Below are 21460 nucleotides of genomic sequence, written 5' to 3' on the forward strand. Positions count from 1 at the left end.
CAGCTAGCTGGTCTATGATGTTAGATATTCCACTGGTTTACTAGAATAAAGGCTACTAATAATAGTTGTGGTGCATGAATGCAATTCCAGCACGAGGAAGGCTGAAACATGAGAATTGCTACAAGTTCAAGGTCAGTGTGGGCTACATTGTGGGTTCAAAATCACCCTAATTCACACAGAAAAGCCCTATCACACACACACACAAATGCAGATTTGACTTCAAAACACAGCAAAAAAATATTAAAAAGCCACAAAAAGATTAGATTAGGTAGGAGTGAAGAAGAAAGAAAAGACATATCTAGACCATATTCAATCTCCAGGCCTACTCCTGTTTCCACATTCTGTGTTCTGGTCCAGCCTTGTAAGTCTACCTGACCCTATATGCCTTGACCAATCCACTGAATTCATTCAAATTTATCCTGCCTATCGTATCCAGGCCTATCCCACATCACAAATCCTTTGCTCTGATCCAGTCTGGTGAATCTACATGATCCCACTCCACCTGTGTCCTCCTAATCCCGAAACCGAGCCCAGTTCACACATCTTGTCTGCACCAGCCCAATCTAGTGAGTTCTGCTTGCACCATTGCCAAGTGCTAAGATACTTAATCCAGCCTGCTAAATCCACTAAACCCTAGACCATTCGCGCCACATCCAACTCCAGGCTTAGCCCAGATAGCACATACTATTGCTGGTCTAGTGTGGTGAGTCCTCTGGACGCTACCAAACTGCACTACGCTCAACTTCCAGGCTAGCAAAACTCACTTGTGTGCCTATATGATCTGGTGAGTTGAATGATCATACCAACCAACCCCTCAGATCTAGCCTCAGCCATGTGGCCTGTATGCTGGACACATGAGTATCCAAGACCCTGGTCCACCCACACCATCCTTACACTACTAGGCAAACTTGGAGAGCACAGTCCAAGCAGGGCCAGCCATTACTTCCATTCACCTGTTTCTTGTTAACCACGAATTGGAATCACCCCCATTCCTCCAACCCAAAAGCAACACGGTCTCCCTAGAGGACTGACCCACCAAGCTCTCATACATGGTCTGAAATAAACCAGGCTTCAACAATAAAAACACAATCAAACCCCCACCCTACAAAGGCAACCTAGAACCTCTCATCAGACACACATCCAAGAAAAGAAGTTCACATGTCCACGTCTCATCATAAAAACACAAACATGAGAGGCCAAGACAATAGGACCCTCATCCCTACCCCAAATCCACCAGTCCTGTGGAAATGGTGTCCAGTGAGAATTACCCAGGAAAACACAGGCCTCAGAACTTAAAAGAAAAAATCATAAAATTTGTAAAAAAAAAAAAAAAATTCAAGTTTAAAAAACACACACAAGTTCTGACAGCTTGCGATGGCTAACCTTGGTTCTAAACTTGACTGTATATGCAATCTAGGGGCTGGAAATGACTCAGAAGAATACTGCTTGCTCTTCCAGAGGGCCCAAGTGTGATGCCCAACACCCATATGGAAGCTTGCAACCATCTGTGCCTCCAGTGCTAGGAGAGCCAATGCCCTCATCTTCCTTCATGCACACTATGTGCACTTGGATATATGGTGCAGAAACATAGAGACATGTAAAGTATCCATGCATATAAGATTGAATTAAATTAAAATGTAAAAAGGAAAATCTAAAAGAAATGGACAAATTTCTAGAAGTTTACTGAGGCATCCAAACTACTCAAGTTAAGTTAAAAAGAGATCAACATCCTAAGTAAAATGATAAAAAAGAAGAAAATTGAAACAGTATTAAAAAGCCTTCTGAATAAAAAAACCAAAAGCCCAAGTCCAGATGAATTCCCAGTAGAGTTCTACCAGGCTCTTGAAAACTATCTGCAACTAAAAACTATTAAGTTATTAAAAAAAAGAGAGAAAAAGAACAGAAAGAGCATTTTAAACCACATTTTACAAAGCCATTTTCATTCTAATAAAAATCAGGTTAAGTGTGCACACACAGGTATTACAGAACAATATTGCCAATGAACACAGATGCAAAAATTCTTAGTAAAATACAGGTCTATATCACGGAAATCATTCACCATGATCAAGGTGACTTTATCCTGGATATGCAGAGATGGTGGTTCAACATATATAAGTTAACAATTATTTAAAATAAGCCATGTAAACTGGTTTAAAGTTTTTTAAAAAATCACATGATTTTTAGACTTAGCATTTATTTCAATAGATACTTAAAAGGCCTTTGACAAAATGCCACAAGATTTCCAGATAAAAGCCCTGAGGAGAGTAAGGCTAGAGGGAGCATACCTCAGCACATGAAGACTAACGAACCCACAGCCAATATCCTAAATGGGGAAAAGCCTACATCAATCCCCTTAAAATCAGGAACCACACAGGGCTGCCCACCACCTCCACTCCTTTTCAGTACAGTTCTGGGAACAGTGAGACCAGAGAAGGAAATGTGAAGCCATTATCACTTTTTTTGCAGATATGATAATGTATATTAAAGATCTCAAAGATACCACCAGAAATGATCAACCATTTCAATAAGGTGGCAGGATACAAAATCAACTTTCAAAAATCAGTAGCCTTTCATGATAAACCAATGATAAACATGACGAGAACAAGGTCACAGATGTGTTCCACATACCATAGCCTGGAAAAGTAGTAAAACATCTAGAATAAGCCTGACCAAGAAGGCAAAAGATCTCTGTAAGGAAAATGTCCTATCTCTGAAGAAAGAGACTGAGGATAGCATTAGAAGATGGAAAGACCACCCATACTCATGGATTGGTAGAATTAATAGTATGAAAATGACCATATTACCAAAAGCCATTTGTAGATTAAATGCAATCCCACAGAAAAATCCATGTCATTCTTTGCACAAACAGAAAAAAAAAAATCCCCAAATTCATATGGAACCACAAAAGATTCCACGTTGCCAAAGCAGGCTTGAGCAGTGCTACAGTAATCCAGAGCTACGTAATAAAACCAGCATGGCACTGGCAGAACAGAGACTTGTAGATCAGTGGGACAAAACAGAAGACCCAACCCGAGCACATGTAAATACCGCCATCTGGTATTTGATAAGGATGGCAAAAAGCATACAGTGGAGAAAAGGCAGCATCCCCAACCAATCCTGCTGGAGACGATGTCTGTCTACCCAAAGAAGAATGGAATCAGGCCCGCATCTGTCACCTTGTACAAAATCAACTCTGAATGGGTTAAGACCTCGGTTGAGAAACAGAAAACACAGGCAGCACCTACAAGATATGTGTGTAGGAAAGGCCTTTATGAATAGAGCTCTGTTTGCCCTGGAGTTAAAGCCAACAGTTGACAGATGGCACCTCATAAAAACTAGAAAGCGTCTGTACATCTAAGGAAACAGTTAACTGAGTGAAGAGGAAGTCCACATGGTGGGAAAGAATCTTGAGCAGCCATATAACTATAGGGAATTAATATCCAGAATACAGAAAGAACTCAGAAACTGAGCAAAGAAAGCAAATGACCCAATGAGGAGATGGGCTGTGGATTTGAACAAAGAGTTTTCAAAAGAAGAAATAAAAATGGCTGTGGTGATGCAGTATTATGAAAACATCTCTTACATTCTAAAAACTTTTACTGGATCTCATAGCCAAGGTTAATAATACATCATGAGGCTACTTAAAACCTAAGACTGCTATCCTACTGAATTCTCGAACTTTGTTTAACCTTCCTCTAAGAGAATAGTTTAACAGTCAGCCTTACTTGTTGTGGATTTCCCATGTGGTCAACTTTTACAAACTAAGCTAATGCCTAGCTGTAATCTTAAACTATGCACTCCCTCGTGCCCTTGATCCAGATAATACATGGGTATCATATGCTGGAAGCATCAAAGTTGAGAGCAACTTGTAACATCTACCATTGAGGTTGAAAACAACCATTTATGGATATTGGCTGATAAACAATGGTATTTGTTATCTGGGTCAGAGAGAATCAGAAGGAGCCATTGACTTAATCTCTATACAACTCTGTTAGAGATTTCTATAAAGTCTCCCATTCTTCCCCTATTAACAGCTTTCTACGCTGTTTAATAAATACAGAGCAAAGCCCTTTGTCAGGGACAGACAGACACATAGGGACAGACATAGGGACAAACAGATTTGCAAGACTCTCTTCAGGCAGCAGCAGATTCAGACTTTTGCAACAGACAGCGGACGGAAGACACAGGGAGCGCAAAGTAAGGGAGTCAGTCCTAGACTCACGCTTCGTTAAATGGGTCCGAGGGGGGAGACGTGCTTTGGTTTCTTTCTAAATGTGACAACTGCGTTACTGGCAACTCAGGGTTAATCACTGGTGCGTATGATTCATGTGGCTAAGAAATATTTCCAAAAGTTTTCATCATTCTTAGCAATTAGGGAAATGCAAATCTGAAACACTTTAAGATATGAAAAACAACTTAGACCGAATGTTGGCAAGGATACTGGGGAAAGGGAAGCCCTCGTTCGCTAGCCGTGGGATTGCAAGCTGCTGCAGCCACTCTGGAAATAAGAAGTGTGGAGAAATTCTCAAAAAGCTAAAAATAAATGAGCCACCCAACCCAGCTATGCCACTTCCTGGCGTAAGGCCAAGGACCTGACTTCTACTTCACAGATACGTGCTCAGCCGTGCCCACTGCTGGGCTGTCCCAGCACTAGGAAGTCAGCACAACCTGAATATCCTTCGCCCAGTGAATGGATAAGGAAAATGGTATGTGAACACAGCCGAATACTATTCATCCGTGCCATAGATGAATGAATAAATGAAGGAAGGAAGGAATGAAAGAAATCTACAGGCAAATGTATAGAATAGAATGTATTCTACTGAGGGAGGCGATCCAGACAAATGCTGCATGTCCCGTCTTACTTTTGGATCCTACCTCCAAATCTTTAGATGTGAATATATATATCTTGGAGTATCCATAGGAACCAGGAAAATAGAAAGGGACTGGAAGGGACTGGATGGGGTAGAGAAGAAGGAGCTGAGGAGGGGCTTCTCTTTTCTGAGGAGAAGGGAGGGGGATAACGGGGGAGGTATTTGTAAGAGTAAGACTGGGAGTGCAATCGGAATGTAAAGTGAATAAATGACTATATAACACCAAGGATGATCAAAGAAACCATAGGGAAATATATTACTTTATATTCAGTTAAACTACTTACATATGTAAGTCATATATACATACATAAATCAAGTTATGCCTCTTGGGGTAGTAATTCTCCCTCGTACAAACCCCTACTGTCAGGCAGTGGAAACCTCCCTTGTTTGCCAGCGGACTTCATGAGACACGTGTAGACTGTTGCCACTGTCCTTGGTTGCCTCCAGAACATGAAGATAAGAACTTGCCTATTGCTGGAGACACCATACTTAGGATACGGGACTCTGAGGAATCTGGAACTCACCTGAATGCCTCCACCCTGAGGACTGGCTCTCATAGTTTCAGAAGATGTTGTGCAAACTGCCAAGGAAGAGGAGAAACAGGTAATTTCTCCCACCCAGCTCTAAAGCCTATGAACCATAACCCTGACTGGATTGGCAAGACAGCCACAGTTGTGCAATTGTGGCGCTTTTATCGTTCAGGTAACCAGAGCTGTTTAGTTATAATTAAAGTCCTCTCAATAGGAATGGCACTTATGCCTGGTGTTGTAGCCCTACCTTAATGTACTGGCTGGTTTTGTGTGTCAACCTAACACAAGCTGGAGTTATCACTCGAGGAAACACCTCCATGAGATCGGCTGTAAGGCATTTTCTCAACTAGTGATCAAGGGGGAAGGACCCAGCCTGGGCTGGTAGTCTTGGGTTCTATAAGAGAGCAAGCTGAGCAAGTCAGAGGAAGCAAGCCAGTAAGTAACATCCCTCCATGGCCCCTACATCAGCTCCTGACTCCATTTTCCTGCTTGAGTTCCTATCCTGACTTCCTTTGGTGATGAACAGCAATGTGGAGGTATAAGCTGAATAAACCCTTTCCTCCCCAACTTGCTTCTTGGTCATGATGTTTGTGCAGGAATAGGAACCCTGACTAAGACACTAACTTTCCTATTGCTGTGACCAAAGCACTTAATAAGAGAGAATGTTTAACGTGGTTTATTGTTTCAGAGACTTGGAGTCCACATAGCAAAGGAAGTGATAGCGAAGTGCTCACATCTTGATCAACAACCACCAGGCAGAGAGAGAAAGCACTGATAATCACACAAGTCTTGAAACCTTAGAGCCCAACCCCAGTGACATATATTTTTCATATATGCATGTATACATGTATACAGGCCATCTCTAATTCTCCTCAGACCAGAGACCAAGTATTCAAACACATCAGCCTCTGGGAGCCACGCTCAAATCACCACGTTCTACTACCCTGTCCCTGTAGGCTTGTGCCCATATGGGAACTTCAAAAGTCCCCATGGTCTTTCACAGTCACAAAAAACCTTGAGTCACGCTAAGACTCAAGGTGTTCTCTTAATCGAAATCCCCGTAAAAATCAAAAGGCAAATTACAGGCTTCTAGCATACAGTGGCAGAGAATATGCATTACCACTTTAAAGGGATGCATAGTGGCACTGTGAGGAGATACTGAACCAAAATAAGGCTGAAACCCAGCACGTCGAACTCCAATACTGTGGCTCCATGTCTGATGTCAAAGGGCTTAGATGCCTTTGCCCTCCAGCTTTGCCACCTCAGATATACTTGTCTCTCTCTTGGGCTGGTTCCACCATGCAGCAATCCTTGGCAGATGTCCCATGGCTCTGGCACCTCTAACATCTTGGGGGATCAAACATAATCCAGGCTTCAATTTTACAGTTTCATGCAACAGCCTCTTAGGGGCTCCATTCAGGGACTCCCCTGCTAGGTGCCTGGCCTCAGTGGTGCTGCTTAACCATGGAGGAAGATTCTACAACCCTTTTACTCATGTCTCCTTCAGGAAAGCCGGAACCATGTGGAAGACACTGCCAAGTTTGGCTCCCAAACTTGGTACCCTCAAACCCTATGATACATATCCTCTAACAAGACCATACCTCCTAATCCTTCCCAAACATTTCTTTTTACCAACTATTCTTGTAATACTTGTCTAATGTCAAAGGGTTTATGATTACCAGGGACCAAGTATTAAAACATATGAGCCTGGGGTTGGGGATTTAGCTCAGTGGTAGAGCACTTGCCTAGGAAGCACAAGGCCCTGGGTTGGGTCCCCAAAAAAAGAACCAAAAAAAAAAAAAAAAAAAAAAAAAAAAAAAAAAAAAACAAAAAAAAAAAACATATGAGCCTTCAAACCACGACACTAACCAACTTCCCAAGGTGGCTTAGATCATATACCTTAGAGAACCCTCTATTGCCATTTTTCCCAAACCAGGTAACCTCTACCCGCATTCTAAATACTTATCCTTGTACCTCCCCTCCCCAGTGCAACAGATGGAGACTATTACAGAGATCCACGATTGATCAAGTGCAGATAATAGAGGACTGTGAGATGCCCTGGCCAAACTGATACATTCCTAATATAGCGCTTACACTAAGGCTCAAGGAAATTCATGGAAGAGAGGTTGGGGAGATTGTAAGAGCCAGAGGTACATCTTTTGTGAAATAGTGTCTTCTATCTGTGATAGGGAAGTTGCATCCATGAAACCTCAACATTATGTTTGACTAGTCATTATTAGGGTGGTAATGACATCACCAGGTGTCATGCCAATGTGAGACTCCCATGTGGTCCCACCCCTAGGTGAAGAGCTATAGGTGGGGTAGTATCTGCTGAGCAAGAGGGATAATCTGATTCCTCCAGGGACAAGCTGTATATATGAGCAATGCTAAAGCGACTCAAATTTCATATATACATGTATGTGTTACCTATGTATATGCATATGCAATTGTTAAAGATGAGAACTAAAGAAGAGATCATGAATTTGGGAGGGAGACAAGAGGAACTGGAGAGGAGAGGCAGAAGTAATGTAGATCTTGTGCTGATGGACGAAGTTTTTCTAAAAATTTATTAAACCATCAAAAATATCTAAGTTAGCTCCTCCTTATAACCACAGAGGTTCTTGGGTATCCTTTGACAAAACTTTTCCTGGGGATACACAGCACATACATCTAATCACCACAACAGAGAACCCACAACAGACCAAAGTACAGACACCATCGAAGTCCAACTTAGTGAACCAATGAGTTTTACTGGTGTTACTTACAAGAATATAAGTGAGAGGTTACATAAATTCGCAGAAACGACTCAAAGACTCACCAAAGGCCATCCCAGCATGGAACCTAAAGCACACTGCACAGCCTGCAGGCAGCTCAACAGGCTAGAGTGTCTGTGCCAGGTGACTTCATTGGTCTAAACCTCTTCTAGGCAGGTCAGCTGACTTGTGCATCTACCAGGAAAACTGGTCTGGTCTGGTCTAACAGTCCTTTTTGAATCTTGGCTTATCTGAGAGGAGTTCTCAGCTTTTATTGTTTACTCTGGCAGGAAGGAGCCTAGCAAATCTGGTCAGTTTCAGGGACTTCCTGAAGTACTTTTGATGGCTTACCTTCCTGCCTTAGGAGTTTCCCTGCAGGATGGAATGTTTCAGTTTCAGTTCTACAGCATCCTGTAGTGGTTAGTGTTGGTTGTCAGTTTAACAGCAGCTGGAATCATCTAGGAAACAAACTTGCAGCCTTTTGTGTGGGTTCATTTTGATTAAGTTTATCTAGATGGGAAGACACACTCTAAACAAAAGCAGAATCATTCCCTGAGATTGGGTCCTAGACGGCATATAAAGAAGAAAATCATTGCTTACTTCCTCCTGACAGTGGTCACATGTGACCTGTTGCTTCAAGTTCCTGCACCTTGCCTTCCTCCATGATGGACTGTGGCTTTGATTTGTGAGTGACAAGAAAGCCTTACTTTTACCACAGCAACAGGAAAGTAACTGAGAGTCTCAAGAAGATAGTAGTACACATCTAATAGACTGGGGAAAAATTAAAGCTTACCAATGCTGGGAAGGGCAGAGAACTATAAGTCTTATGCCTGCTGGTACAGGTGGGAAATGATGTGCCCATGGTTTTCTCAATTGTTAGAGGTCAATGCAGTCATCCATTCCATGTTTTCTCCAAACTAAAAGACAGTTTGTATCCATACAGAGGTCTACACAATACCCATAGCAGCCCCTACCCATAGCAGCCCCTACCCTAACCAGGCCCAATTGCCGTCAGCAGATCAGCACCTGGATAATTGCACAGTGAAGCATCCACACCGTGGAGGGTCTACTCATGACAAAACGGAAAAAACAGAGCAGAACGAAACCTATTTGGCGCACACAGTAACAGAATATCCTTGACACAATTATGCTGAACAAAAGGAATTCAAGTCAAAAGAATTGCAGCTCCATTATTCTATACAACCCTGAACAATGCAGACAAATATACAATACCTGAAGGCAGGCCAGGGGTTGCTTCCGGGAAATGAAGGGCTAGAAGGTAGATTATAAGGGTGGTGGATATGTTCCTCATCTTGTGTACAGTGATGGCTTTGAATACAAACATGTGAAGAATCTATTAAGTCACACACTTCAAAGATGTGCAGTTTAGTATGTCAACGATGCCTCAACAAAGTTGTTTCAGAACAAAAGGAAAAAGGTATTAGATTTGCTTAAAAGGACTCATTCCTCCAGCAAAATTTGTAATAAAGAAAACATAAAAAGGACCATGGTGATATATTTTAACGCACTGAATAATGACTTTAAAAACCCGCATAAGTACGTGGTATTCCTACAGAACGAGAGGAGGAGAGGGAAGGGTAATGGGGAAAGCTGCATACAAGTATATTAAAAAAATAGCAGAATTTGGAAAAATCTTCATTTTGCAGCCACTAATGCAAAATAATTAATTCAAGCAAAGTATCAACAGCTATTACAGTCACTTTGTGAAAATTTGTGATGGAACAGCATATTCACGTCTCAAATATAATCCATCGTACAGATGAATTATTATTTACAAAAGGGATTACCTTCATAATGGAAGCATTTTAATCAAATGAGCACAGTTCATATCACCAATGATAGGAGGAACTGGCGTGGTGCCCCCTTATGTAACAGTGGGTAGGACACAGCCCCACCTCTCTGAGAGTATTACCCATAGCGTTTAGCCAGAATCTAATCATGTGGAAACAGTGAGTTGTGCCCAATTTGAGAGACATTCGACTAGACAACTGGGTTGTCTCTCTTGAAAAATGTCAGTGTCATGAAAGAAGGTCGGAAAGGGCAGGCCAGTGGGGTCATTAGAGTTGAAACAAGAGGGACTTAGCCAGATGAAGAGGCTCTTCCTTGATGGGAACAGTAAAATCAATCCTAGATTGGAAAAGAATAAAAATGAAAGCAGTTAAGACTCAGGCTTGCCTTTATAGTTTGTGACAAGGTTGCCATTTTGACAGCCCCTAGTATTTGGTATTGTTGTATGGAGGAGTGCCCCTTGTTTAGTTGGATACATTGTGCATTTTCATGTGAAATACATACGTGTAGTATAGATATATCCCACCTACCCATCTGCCAAGGGGGAAGAGAGCAAAAGAGAACACGTATGTTGCCCACGTGCTCCATCTAAGGGCCTGGGTGAGGAGTGAAGGGGTTTGCATCGTGGGATTCCTCTACCTTTTCTGCCATTGTGAAAATAGAGATGAAAAGTTGGAAGTGGACCAAAATGGATAGTTGGCCACCCAGAGCTTTTTCAGCTTGGAGGCTCCATGTAAGGCTGTGACCTCTGGGTAGCAGGCAGTACCCAAGCCCCATACTCGGAATCTGTCAGCTTCCCAGCCTGCCGGTGTATGGGGCCTGGACCAGGGATATCGGGAGCTTATCCTCTATGAGCTTTCCACTGTCTTTCCTCATACGGGCTTTCCCTTCCTCTCATCCTTTTTAGATGGTCTACAAGGTCTGGTTGAGGTACATGGATGAGGTGCGTATTCAGTAGTAATTCAGAGGCAAGCTGCGCATGCCTAGTGGCTCTGCAGTATGGTTTCAAGAGGTGCGGGACTCGCCAGCTCGACCTGTAGCTGAAATGCATCCATCGCTCTGCGCCCCTGCCCAGGACCACCCTTGCTCTCTCATCTGCTCTCTGATGCTGCGCGTCTCTCTTCCTGAGGTGAAAGCCCTGACCAAGAAGGCGAGGTTCTTTGTCCACGGTTGCATCCTACCCTTCCCCCACCCCTCCCTCTCACGCTGTCCAAACCTCACTAGTTTTCCTAAAACTTTGAGGCTGTACACTATTGCCTTGGGGCTGCTGTGCCTTATTTATGCTTCTGAAATGTTCCCTTGGCCCCTTCCCTGGTTTCTTCCAGCCTGTGCCTTCACAGCTTCTCCGCGGGCTGTTTTCCTTTGGAGCGCCGATAAACATCCACGGGGATGTGTCACGTGTCTATCTGTCGCCCCAACTCAGTACCTCCAATACCTCATTTCCATCTGTCTTTCTGCTTTTTAACCGCGCTTAATAAGACATAATAGAAACTACTAGGTGTGAATGACTCCCAAGGTGGGTTTGTACCTTTATCTGGACGGTGGTGTATATGCATCGTGTGTGTGTGTGTGTGTGTGTGTGTGTGTGTGTGTGTGTGTGTGTGTGTGTGTGTGTGAACCCAGTGTACACGTGTGCATGAATGTGTGTGTATGCTTATGCGTGTTGGGCAGTGCTATGCTGACCTTCCTTCCCATCTGTTCTCTGATGCCACATGTCTCCCCCGCTGAAGCATCCAGCTATCTGGGTCATCCTGAGACTCATTTCCTGGGGTGTAGGCACAGCTTGCAGAGGGCTGGGTAGATGCCACTTGCAGCATCAACACATTACATAACCTGGCACTGGGCAGGGGTGAAAGGGGCAGGCAGATCCTTTATTCTGTGTTTGCCCAGAGAAACTTCTCCAAGCCACATACGGGGCTATCAACCCTTCAGCTTTCTGCTTCCTAATTGCACTGACAGGGTTCAGCACCCATTCAGCAGGCCTACTGGCTCTGAAAGGAGCCTTCATGGATGGAGGGTTAGGGCATGGGAATAGATTGGGCTGTGGCGTGCATCTGATGCTGTAACTGGGTGCCTCGGTGCCCTGGGCAGCTCTCACTTAGTCACCTGCCTGCGCATGCTCAGGGCTCTAAAATGCTACAGTGGGAGACTGCTTACCTGCTTGGTGGCATTTTCCTGCACTGCTCACAGCCTGAGGTGCACTACCCAGCACCTTAGGCTTCCTTTACCCACAGAGACCCAGTCAGTCATCCTCTGCCTACCCTCAAATCAAACTGACCTCCCAGAGTGATGAGAAAGCCTTGCTTCCTCTCAAGGTCAACAGCAAGGGTCGTTGTTACATCCACAGGGCAGTTGCTGGGGTCTCAAAATTCATCCCTCAGGTTTCTACTCTGTTGACACTTAGAATCTAGTGCAGGGGGGCAAAACTCTAAGACAGAGAAGTCAGGGACATAGGGAAAAGAAGATCGGGGTCAGGATGGCTTCTCTGTAGAGGTAGCATTGGAGGAGTTTACCTAAAGCAGGATGAGCCTAGACATAGGAAGTTCACAGGTCCTGAGAGGAAGGTCTGGGTGTGCCTGAGGCCAGAGGGATTCTTAGCAGAGAAAGCAAGGAGAGGAAATGAAGTCAATTTGAGGCAGGAGTTCGAGGAAGAGGCTGGAGAGAGGCGAGGGGCCAGCACCAGCATCCTGGCTCCTCTCTGGCCAAGATGGCAGGGAAGAAGTATGGAGTATCTGGTCCATATAAGGGTAGAGCCAACCAGCCTGGCTGGCAGAATGTCTGTACATATGGAGTGGGGTCAGCAATACCATCTTGGATCATGTCCTCACACTGCAGACCACAACACCCCAGAAAACAAAACAATCCAGACAACAACAACAAAACAAACGGTGCATCTCTGTCCTCATTTTAAGCTGGAGGAATAGTTGTTGCTTGAGGGTTGCTGTCTCAGCCTGGTTCTGTCATAACCAGAGAGGCTGTGGCCAGCCAGGGCTCCCCCCGCCCCCCACCATAGCCTCTCGATCCTTCTTCCTGAATGCACGAAGCACTGCCCTTGTGAAAATGGCTTTAGCCCACATTGCTTCCTCTGCCCGGTGCAGAGCCAGCAGGACCTCCACAGTATTTGTCCACCTGCTCTGTCGTCCATCAGATCCTGCTGGAAGGCGCCTCTAGACACAAAGTAAGCAACTCAAAGGAAGTCCAGGAAGTCCCTGAAACCAGGCCTTTCCGTCCTCCCAGAGTAAACCGTGAAAACCATGGAGAGTCACTGTCCGATGAACCAAGATACAAAGAAGACTCCAAGAGAAACCCAGTCTCCTGAAAGAATCGGATCAGCCAAGCTGCCTACCTAGAAGAGGCCACCTGGAAGGGAGGTCTGCCCCTCTGTCTGTTGAGCCTTGTCTCCAGGTTCCCAGCTTGGTGAGCTGTGTCTGCCGTGCTGGGGTGGGCTTTGGGATACAGCTGCCTTTGAGCCATATCCAGTCCTGTAAATAACACCAATAAAACTCATAGGTTCACCAGGCCAGACGTTGGTGGCATCTGTACTTTGGCCTGTCACGAACTCCCTGTCTGGGGTGAGTAGACTTGTGTGTCTCAACTCCCCAGAAGTCCGTCACACAACAGTGACTCAGGCAAATGTGCCCACATCTCCACTCATTCACCCGAGGACACCTCAGCTCCTTCCACTCCTTTCTAGTTGGCTTCTCGTCGCCTGTCCATGGGAACTGCCATGCTTGGCTGCCCAGCAGCAGAGACTGTGGGCAGGCTGAAGCCAGAGGTGGATAGACGTGCTCCCCTTGGCAGCCCCCTGCCCTTGCCTTCGGGTAAAGCTCTGTCCTGTGCAGCTGCCCCTCAGGGTGATGTGTCACCCAATTCCGTGGAACACCATTACCATTCCTGCAGAAAAGGAGAAAAGCCAAGGCCAAGAGCCGTGGAGTCATTAGCCAGCTGTGCAGAGCAAGGGAGCGGAAGGACCAAGATTGAGCTCCGGTCTCCGGTGGGGCAGAGCTAAGAGGGAACGAGCTTCCGTCCTCTCCTGAGTGTGTGTGTAGGGGGGGAAGGACAGGGTTGGAAGTGGAGAGGGGAAGGTGATTTACAGATTCTTCCAGATCCAAACAAAGCAGTTCATTACTGAGATGGCCGCTGCTGAAACTTCGGTGGGTGAAGCAGAGGTAACGGGAGATTTCCATCTGTCTTCTTCACAAGCAGGTTTCCAGGTACATTGCAGCCTGGAGCTGAATTCCATTTAGAATGTAAAATGCCTTATGAAGTGTTTTTCTCTCAAGTGCGAACACATAATTGATTTTTCCTTTTTTTTAAATAAAGGAAGGCAACCTTTCTGGACTCTGGAAAATGCTTTCGGGTCCATCTTATTTTTCTGCTCACAAAGGCAATTACCCAAGGGTGGCAGTCGGAAAGGAGACTAACTTATTTTACACAACAAGCGTTTTAGTGTTACATCTTCCTTATGGCATGAGAGATTATGTCCTACGGAGGAAAACTAAACTGAGTCCCGAACAGTGGACTCCCTGTTCCGACTCCGAGTTCCAGCCACTGTGCTGTGCCTCTGGCTTTCCCTGTCTGCTCATCACAACTGCTTTGAGTCCTCGCGGGTGGTAAATGGTGAGCACCTCCTCTCATGCTCCTCTTCTTCAAGACTTAATTATGTTTGTCCTGTGCCCACGAGTGCTTTGTTGCCGTGTATGCATGTGTGCCATAAGCATGCAGTGCCCGCATCAGTCAGCAGAGGGCGTCAGATCCCCTAGAACTGGAGTGACATGGTTGAGCTACCCTGTGGGTGCTGGAAACCCAACCCAAGCCCTGTAAACCGTCCCGGGTCATCATGTTTGCCATCGAGCCCGTTGGTGGTATTTTCTCCCTCTGACCTGGTCACTGATTTACGACCTGCTTGACCAATGGTGACAATGTTGAACTTAACGTGCCGGAGACTTAGAAAGCAAAGATCGCTCTTCAGACTGTGGTGCTAGAGTCTGAGCTAGCCTGTGGGAGCGATAGAGGCTGTGACACAGGTAAGCCGTCCCAGTCGTGCTGGATGGATAAACAATGGCCGTCTTAGACCAGCTGGTCTCAGGGGATTTGGTCTGGACCAGAGCTTCTCAGCAGAGCCTTGAGTTGTTGGAAATTATTTGATGTTTAACTCACTAAGGCTTGGGGGCCTTTAGTTCCACAGAAACAATTAGTTGATACATTGTCTCTCATTCTTTTACCTACATGGATTCATGGGTCAAAGGGGAGTTTTGGGGAGATTTCTGGAGAGCCCAGGAAGGCTGTGGAGGCGGGTTTAGAATCAGAGAAGTAGTTACCAGATTGTCAGGGTCTGACCTAGGAAATTAGCCTCTCTCCCAGGTCTTCAGTCCTGGCATATTTTCACCCAGGAGTTAGTCTGATGTGGCTACAAGTCACCCATCCAGCGTTGGTCATGAGCGTGATGGCGGACCTGAGGAGGAGACATCCCAGGCTGATGACAAAGCAGGAGACTTCGGCTCATCACAGTTCAGACCCCTCCACCCCCCACCCCCCCCGCCAGCCATTAGCAAGTCCTTTGCCTGCTCTCTACCAGTGGCTGCATCATCCCTCCTTACTGACTAGACTGTGAAGGTTAAAGGATACAGGCGTGGAACCGCGAGGGGCACTTCGTACTCCGAAAACTCTCACCAAGCGCTGCCGCGCACTAATTCTAAGTGCGTTTTGCTGTAGGAAAGTGCGAATCTGCAGTAGGAAGGAGAGCTGCAAGATTCCAGTCGCTGACTCACCAAACACCGTTGATGTGAATTTGTCTGCGCACTTTTAGGGTGAGAAATTTGTTGGTTGATGTTAGTGCCTACACTGCCACAAATTCAAAGCTCCTGAATAAGAAAGCCCAACTGATTGCACCTTGATTTATGTGGGAGGCCCACCGTGAATGTGGATGTCGCCTGGTCGAGGCCCAGATGAGAAATGGTGTAGCAGAAGGAGAATTATTGCACCTTTTCTCAGTCTGGCCTTTCCTCTTGCCTGCCTGGCTTGCCCCACTGCTGAGAAGTCAATTTGCTCTGTGGCTGCTGCTGTTCCTACTCTGCTGACATCAGAACCAGTGCTCTCAGGCCTGCCTGCATGGCACTGCTGAGGGACCCTGCCTTGTGACTGAGAGGGTGGTTGGCCTCTGGAGTGTGACACACCACTCTGGGACTGTTCCAACTTCTGAGGCACCCAGCCTCAAGGATGGAGGGACTGTATGTATTTGTATTTGATGTATGTGAGTACACTATTGCTCTCTTAAGACACACCAGAAGGGGGCATCAGATTCCATTACAGATGGTTGTGAGCCACTATGTGGTTGCTGGAATCGAACTCAGGACCTCTGGGAGAGCAGTCAGTGCTCTTAACCACTGAGCCATCTCTCCAGCCCAACTACTCAGTTCTTAACCTTGCAGGTGTGAGACAACTGTAGCTCCTATTTTAACATAAGCTTATTAGTAGATTGTGTATGTGTGTGTGTGTCGCATATATAATTTATTAAATTTATTCATCCTATTGGTTTTATTCCTCTAGAGAACCTTGATTAATAGAAAGAAGATGGGTATTGGTTAGCTAAAAGCAATCTATGCTCCCATTACATAGGTCGAGAAGCTTTGTGCCTTCCTGTTGCTGAACGCCTGATGAGTGTCAAAGGTGGGGGTGGGGAACTGCTGTCAACAACACAGACTTGGCCCCCCAAATTGCCATTCTAGTTGGTGGGGAGCCTGGCAATGAAGAGTGGATCACCATCATCATGCATCTGAGCTGAGAGAAAAATCTTCATGTTGCCCTTAAAGGGAGTCATTCACCCTGGCTGCTGATAGTCCCTATTGGGAAGCCAGCATTCACAGATAACCTCCTGTTACTTCCCATTCCCTCCCACAAGGGCAGAGGGAGCATGGGGTTGGGGAAAGGTCAGGAACTCTGGCCCATCTTATCCTGGCTGTGAGACCCAAATAAAATGACCGTTAGCAGAGGAAGGACATTAGAGTCTCATTTGTGTGTTCATCCCCACTCACGTCTTGCAGGTCCCTGAGAAGCTTCTGTGACACGCAAGACTCCACCTGCAAAGCACGAGGTGCATAAAGGATTCCTGTACTCTTTGTGCTTGGGCAACAGAATCCGAGCTCTGGCCCCTACTTGCTGTATGAGCCTGGGCCTCACGTTTGACCTCTTTTGAACCATCTGCCCCCCTCTCCAGTGAGATAGGAATTGGGAGATAAATCCAGGCCTTCCAGTACCCAAACCAGACTTGCTCTGTGTTTTGGGGATCCCCCCAGCTCTTCTCTGGGTGCCAAAGCTGATGATACAGTGTGAGTATTTAATTTAGCCTCTAATGAATCTGCTTTTGCAGGGGTGTGGTGATTTATAGAGCCCTAAGAGCTCACCCCTCCCCAATCAACCTTAATGCAAGTAACAAATCCAGGATGCCTTTGACAATTCCACACCCCAGAAATAGGCTAGAGAGTGGGTGGTTGACCTTGAGACAGGGCCTGAGCTGAGGCCTGTTGCTTGGCAACAGCCCCTATCACCTACCCTTTAGAAATGCCATGTGATTTTTTGTATCTTCAGGCCCCTAGCAGGAAGGAATCTGCTTGGAAGTCCTTCACCTTCCAACTTGCCAGCCTGTTTGCCAGTAAAATTCATTTGTTTCTGTCCGAGTGCGTGCGTGTATGCGTGCGTGCCGGTGTGTGTGTGTGTGGGGGGTGTATACACACATATACTTACATTACTTTTAGGTAAATAATTTAGGTAAATAATCATATTTAGGTATAATATAATATGATTCCTTAGGTTTTCAAATATCCTGAGTGTTATCTCCCCCTTCCTTCCACTGTATTGTCCTCCCTCCTCCCATTTAAAGCACTCCTCCCACTTTTCCCATCCCCCCTCACCTGTATCCTGCTCTTCCCTTCTCTAGGGCTCCCCCACCTCATGGTCTCTTTTTACTTTTCTGGTGTTTGTGCTTCCTCCAGATTATATACTCACATCCAAAGATTTGGAGGTAGGATCCATGTATAAGAGGGAATGTGTGGCATTTGTCTTTCTGGGTCTTCGTTTGTGCCCTCAGTAGGGTTTGTTCTTGTCCTGACCGCTGACCAGAAATGTCATGATTTCATCTCTGTACTGAATAATATAATACTCCGTAGTGTGCATGGACTGCATTCTCGTCTCTCACTCATCTTCTGAAGGACACGCAGGTTGTTTTCCTTTCCTGGCTGTTGTGAGTGGAGGGACGATGGCCCAGCCAGTGTCAGAGAAGTGGCACCGCTGGGTCCTATGGTAGACTTTCCTTCCTTTCAGCTCTTTGAGAATTCTCCACACTGATTCCCAGCATGGCTGCAGCACTCGGCTGCCTCGCCATCGTGAATGGGGTTCCCTTCCTCTCAGCACCCTTGCCTGCATTTGCTCTTTACTGATTTTTTTTTTTTTAAATCGAGCCATTCTAAGGCCAGATGAAATTTCAAAGTGGTTTTAATTTGCATTCTCCCACTTGCTAAGAATGATGAACATTTTCTGGAGATATTTCTTAAGCATTTTCCTTTTGTTTTTTAAGAACTTTGTTCAAATCCATAGCCCACCCTACCCCCATCCCCAAACCCCCAATTGGGCCATTTGTTTGACTCTGTTTTTCGAGTTCTTATATGTTCTGATTATTAATGTATAGATGCGTGGTGCTGGATGTGTACTTGGCGGCCATTCTCTTCTATTCTGCGGTCTTCCTTTCCTTTCAGTTGATTGTTTCCTTAGCCATACAGAAGCTTTTGAGTTTTAAGCGTCCCCATTTATTAGTTCTTGGCCTTAATTTCTGGGCAAGTGAATCCTGCCCGGAAGCCCTTTCCCACACATATGTACGTTCTGTCTGTGTAATCCTCTAACGTTTCAGGCTTCATAGTGAGGCCTTCTGTCCATTTGGACTTAATTTGTGTACTGGGTCATAGGCGTGTGTCTAATTTCAGTCTTTTACGTATGGAGATCTGGTTGTCCCAGGTCCTTCGTTAAAGATGTCCTCTCCACTGTATGCTTTTTGCCATCCTTATCAAATACCAGATGGTGGTATTTACATGTACTCAGGTTGGGTCTTCTGTTTTGTCCCACTGATCTACAAGTCTCTGTTCTGCCAGTGCCATGCTGTTTTTATTACTGTAGTTCTGTAATAAATCTAGAATGGCCATCCCTCCAGCACTGGTCCCCCCAGCAAAACTGAAGACCGCCTTGGCAATGTGGGGTCTTTTGTGGTTCCATTGGAATGTCGGGATTTCTTTTTCCTGTTTTTTCAAAGAACGACATGGGGATTTTGATTGGGATTGCATTTAATGTGCAAATGAATTTTGATAGAATAGCCATTTTCACGATATTAACCCTACTAGTCCATGAGCACAGGATGTCTTTGCATCTTAACGAGTCGTCCTCGATCTGTTTCTTCAGAGACCTAAAGTCTTCCACTGTAGAGATCTCTCACCTTGGTTAGGTTTATTCCAGGTATGGTATGATTTGTGGTGCGGGTGGGGGTGGGGGGTGTATAACTCTCCTGAGCTGTGCGCCACAGGTTGTATACACACATTCTACGACAAGCACTGTTTCTCTCATGTGCACTTGATCATAGGCTCAGATTTTCTCCCACACATTTGCAAGCACACGGGGACACACTATACATGGCTTGCCTGTTTAGATATGCCTAAGATTGCCGGCACTCAGAACCAGGCATACTGCCGCCCTCTTCTGGAAAGATTTGGGAAGTGCATGCAGGGTCTTGCCAGCAATCGGCTTGGTTGGGAAGCTCATTCTAATCTTAACTCACCTTTACAGGTGTGGATGATTTCTGCTCGATACGTCCACCAAGACCCCTCCAAGGGGTCTCTATCATTTCTAAGATTCCTCTCCTGACTGTGACATTTGGTTCTGGCCCTGGACATCAGGGCGTTCTAGCCAGCTTTGGAAAAGGAACGAGGGAAGAATTGGTAAATTGACTTAAGCAAGTAAAATACTTCAGCTCTTCACCTCTCCGGGGCTGGGTTTCAGAAAAATCAGCAAGGTTTGGCAGAATTTTTACGCAAGTGTTATTCGTATAGTCACAGGTTCTGAAAAAAGATGTAAAAGGCACTGGCTGTCAGAATGACAGCACATTTCTTTTCCTCTCCAGTTCTCATGGAGCCATCGAGAATTTCTGAGCAAGACAGGAACAGAAGAACCTTGTTTTGGAAAGATTAACTAGACCGTGCACATTGTTCATTCATTTGTGTAACAATCAGTGCTTTATAAAAACATCTTTGCCAAGGCTGTGGAATGTAGTCGTGACCGGATGGAGGTGCTATTAGCTTCCTAGCAGCTCCCAGCATGGAGCAATGGGGCGGGGAGACCCAGATGGGGCATCGCTTCAGTCCTACGCTAGGTGAGCCCATGGTGATGTGACGTTCACAGAGGAGCCCCAGCTCCTGCCCAGATAAGACCTGTGGGGCTGCAGAAGTGAACCAGCTCAGCTGTGGTTTAAGAATAGATCTCAGAGCAGAACAGAGCCTGGTGCTCCTGGACCTCCCGCTCCATAAAATGAGAGAGAAGACAGTCGGGCCCATTTAGGAACTGCATCTGTTGATTTTCCTTTCCCAGACCCAATCAAATAACATGCAAATAAATGCAAGAGGTCCTAAGTCAGGGTACAGTGAATGAGTACACCATGGTCTGCCCGCTGCAGTTACAGTCAACAGCATTGAGGATGTGACCAGCATGAATGACGATTTGCTGTCAGGTAGCATAATCACTGCGGAACCAGATTAGGAGACTCAAACCTCAACGGGCTGTCTGGGGAGGTGCTCTCCTGAGCAGGTGTCTGCTGCACAAGGTCCATTGCGTTCAGGAAGCAAAACAAAGATGAGGCCTGACTTCTTCCTCAGGCAGTGCGGGAGTCGCCATTCTTCCTCTGAAGATGTGCACGATAGGCTTGTTGTTTCAGGTCTTAGTCCTCCTCAGGCCACTTGGTAACTGTGCAGGTTCCAACCAGCCACTTCTCAGTTGTTGTTTTTTTTCCCCTCAGGGCCCAGAGACAAGGAAGGACGGAATCCACGAAAACGTTCTGGGTTGGGCTCCTCAGAAGTTGACCTTGAGACAGGGATTCCTTTGAAAGTGACTCCAACTGAATCCTTCTCTGGCACAGTGACTTAAATGGAACCATCCCCGGGAAACAGAGTGGTGGTTACAAGTGAAGGAGGGAGCCAGCATGGTGTGTCACTTCCAAGTCCTACTCTGCCAAGGGTCAGGCCTTAAAGCCATCGGATTTACAGGGCCAGTGGGTGGAGGCATAAGACTCCGCCTCACCTCAGTGACTGATGACTGTGGACTGTCCCTCAGGTACACTTCCCACACACAGGCAAAGCTGGGTCCATCAGGAGCTGCTGAGATTGGGAACGTTCTGGGAGCTGCTGTGCACTGCGCACAGTATGGGACACAAAGAGCTGTCACTCCTGGACAGGAAGTGCTCTCCAAG

The sequence above is a fragment of the Rattus rattus genome, chromosome 5, assembly GCF_011064425.1.
Source record: "Rattus rattus isolate New Zealand chromosome 5, Rrattus_CSIRO_v1, whole genome shotgun sequence".
Taxonomy (NCBI): Eukaryota; Metazoa; Chordata; class Mammalia; order Rodentia; family Muridae; genus Rattus; species Rattus rattus.